Below are 3,226 nucleotides of genomic sequence, written 5' to 3'. Positions count from 1 at the left end.
TTTTTTTTTTTTTTTATTTGAGAGAGAGAGAGAGAGAGAGAGAGAGAGAGAGAGAGAGAGAGAATTTTTTAATATTTTAATTTTTTTAGATTTCGGTGGACACAACATCTTTATTTTATTTTTATGCGGTGCTAAGGATTGAACCCAGCGCCCCGTGCAGGCCAGGCGAGTGCGCTACCACTTGAGCCACATCCCCAGCCCAATCTTTGTTTTTTTTAAAAATGTTTCCCAAAAGTTTCATACATTACCATGTTACTACTTATGTAATGAATATAGTCACGTGGACTGAAATGACTACTTGAGAAAAATTGAAAATGCATTCAGTCTTTATTCTGATACTCTGAGTCCACTCCTGCATTCAGAGACCCTATTCATGAAGAACGGAGAATGTTTGTTGGGTCAGTCAGCTCAGAGTTTCTTCTAGTATGGGAAGACAACAGTTCTAGATCACCAAGTCTGCGTCTCCACTGAGCATAACGCTTTCTTCTTTGTGGGTACCTTTGCTTTCTTGGTTTTTTTTTTTTAAACAGAGACAATTCATTTTAAACCCTCCTATTCTCTCCCCAAGCAGAACTTAATTCTGGGTCAGCTGAAAAGCTGATGTTCATGTACCTCCTTTCTTCCTCTCCTGTGGGTTTGCAGTTTTTTTTTTGATGCCATGTTTATCAGTATTTTGGCTTATTTCCTTATTTTGACAAAGTAAATCTACTGGGAGCTTCCACAGAACCATGCATCAAGTCAAATATTTTTTACCTAGAACATCTAAAAATTTCTTTGCTATGCTCTCTTACTCGTGGGTCTTTTGGATTATATGTTAGTCAGCTTTGCATCGTGGTGACCAAAATACCGGGACAAGAACAACTTAGAGGAGGGAAAGTTTATCTTGGCTCATAGTTTCAGAGATTCAGTCCAGGCTGGGCTGCCTCCCTTACTCTGGGAATGAGATGTGGCAGCCCATCATGGCACAAGGTCACGGCAGAAGAGCACTTAGTGACTGGGAAGCCAGCTGAGTGACAAAGGGCCACAAAGTGGAAGGGGCCATAAGGAAGATGCGCAGTGACCTTCTCTAGGCATGCCTCATCTGCCTACAGTTACCACCCAGTGAGTCCACTGGAACCAGGAAGGACTGATCAGGTGACAGCTCTCACAATCTAGTCATTTGGCCTCTGAACCTTCCTCCATTAACACAGGAGCTTTGGGTATTCAAACCATACCACTTATGATAAATGGCAAAAGTAAATTTTCTTCAAGTTTTAGTCACTATCTACTGTAGATTTCAGCTTCAGAGCCACCTGTGGGGAAGATGTACCATGTTGATTGTTTTTATGTGAATTTATTACTTTACAAAGATCTGATGACAATCTTAAACTCCAAGGTTTTGAAACAGTTTAGAAAAATGTTTTGGTTTGTGTTTTTCATGAAACATTCTCCTCATTGCTTGCTGATCACTTTCAATACATAATCTTAAATTTTTCTCTTGTGGTAAATGTTTATAGTAAACTTTCTTTGGTCATTTATTTCCTTACAATTGCTCTTTCTTTTTTCATGAGATTGCTATTAGCTTTGATGTTGGACTTCGTAGACCAACATTTTAAAATTTTTAACCTTGCCTCTGTTATTGCTAATCATTTTTAATTTAGGGTTTTGATATATATGGAATACCTCAAAGTTATCTCATCTATTGCTTTTTAAATACTGTGGCTCTCATATTTTTATTTGTGAAAACTTTTTCTCTATTTCTTGTTTATATATCCCATTTGTGTTCATAGATAAATATTTTATATCTTCTTCTCTAACAAAAAATTTAAAATACACATTTTTTAAAGTTTTATTTTAATCTCTGCCTTTCATCTCCTTTTGTAAGTTATTCTTTCCCTAGTTTTTTTTCTTTTCTCTTTTGTTTTGTTTTTTGGTATTTCTGGTGTATTGTGGTTTGAATGTGAAATGCCTCTCTAATGTCATACGCTCAAGCTTGGTGGCCAGACTGTGGTGCTACCTGGATGTGATGCAGCCTTAGGAAGTGGGGCCTAGTAGAAAGAAGTAAGGTCATTGGGGACGTGCCCTTGAAGGGTTTATTGGAACCCTGGCCCTTGCTCTGTTTCTCTGCTTCCTGGCCATGATGGGTGAGCAGCTCAGCTGCACCTCATGCTCCCACCACGATGACCTGCCTGACCAGAGGCCCAAAATAAGAGGACCAATCAACCATGGATTGAAACCTCTGAAACCATGAGGCAAGGTCAAACTTTGCCCTTTGTAAATTAGTTTTTGCAGGTATTTTGTTAGAAAGGGAGAAAACTAACAGATAGTGTTTAACTTTCTTTTAGTCTCTGATGGCAGTTGGCTTTCCATTCATATTTAAGAAAGAATCATGAAGAAGCTGTTTGGAAGTCCAATATTTGTGAAAGGGATTTTATCAATGGATGGGTTTCATTTTGAAGTGGCTGATAGAAATCTGTTCAGGTGCTGGGAAATTCTGAACTATAGATGCATTATGAATTGGGATGTGTGTGTGTGTGTGTGTGTTTAGAGTCAAGCTGCCTATTCTCTGTGTTGGTACCTAGATACTCCTGGATAGCATATGTCAGAGTTGAAATCCAAATCCAGAAAGGGACTAACACTCTCACCAACCAGCAAATCAATTTTCCTTTGATTTCCTAGCTTTCAGTTTAGCGCCTGTTACTGTCTGTGTGCTGTAGCTGTTTCCACAATGGAACACTAATTTCTTTCTCCATAGAATGAATCTTCTCTCTTTGCCTCTGCCATGTGATTAGAGGATATGATAGTGAGATCTATCTAAATCTTACATATCTGTCCATGCACAACAGATATGTAATAATATAAATAAGTTCTAATAAATAAGCTCTTATGGGATTTCACTGCTATGTGAGCATTAGGGTGAGTTTACAAAAATTAAGATGGCTATGAGGTCTTCTATGATACTACACTTGATCTTAGCCAAAAGGCCGAAAAGTGATAAGAGGTCTTCTATGAAACTACTGTTTTATTTGTGGCCTGTCATTAACCAAAACATTGTTAGGTGGCACATGACTACACTTGCACCCAATTTCTCTGATTTTATCCCTTTCTCTGTTGCTTCCCATGACATTTCAAGTTTCTAATTTCAGGGTCTCTATGACATGATTTGACTGTTCCTATGTTAGTCAGCTTTCCATTGCTGTGACCAAATGCCTGAGATAAACAACTTCAAAAGAGAAAGGATTTATGT

General features: G+C 38.2%; 1 pseudogene; it reads right to left on the bottom strand.

Moving 5' to 3' along the window:
* Positions 1 to 2,757: 2,757 nt before the first annotated feature.
* LOC125614143 lies at positions 2,758 to 2,975 on the bottom strand (annotated as a pseudogene).
* Between the last annotated feature and the right edge of the window lie 251 nt (positions 2,976 to 3,226).

The sequence above is a fragment of the Marmota marmota genome, unplaced genomic scaffold (assembly GCF_001458135.2).
Source record: "Marmota marmota marmota unplaced genomic scaffold, marMar, whole genome shotgun sequence".
In the NCBI taxonomy this organism is placed as follows: Eukaryota; Metazoa; Chordata; class Mammalia; order Rodentia; family Sciuridae; genus Marmota; species Marmota marmota.
This window is presented reverse-complemented; position numbering and strand designations above follow the sequence as displayed.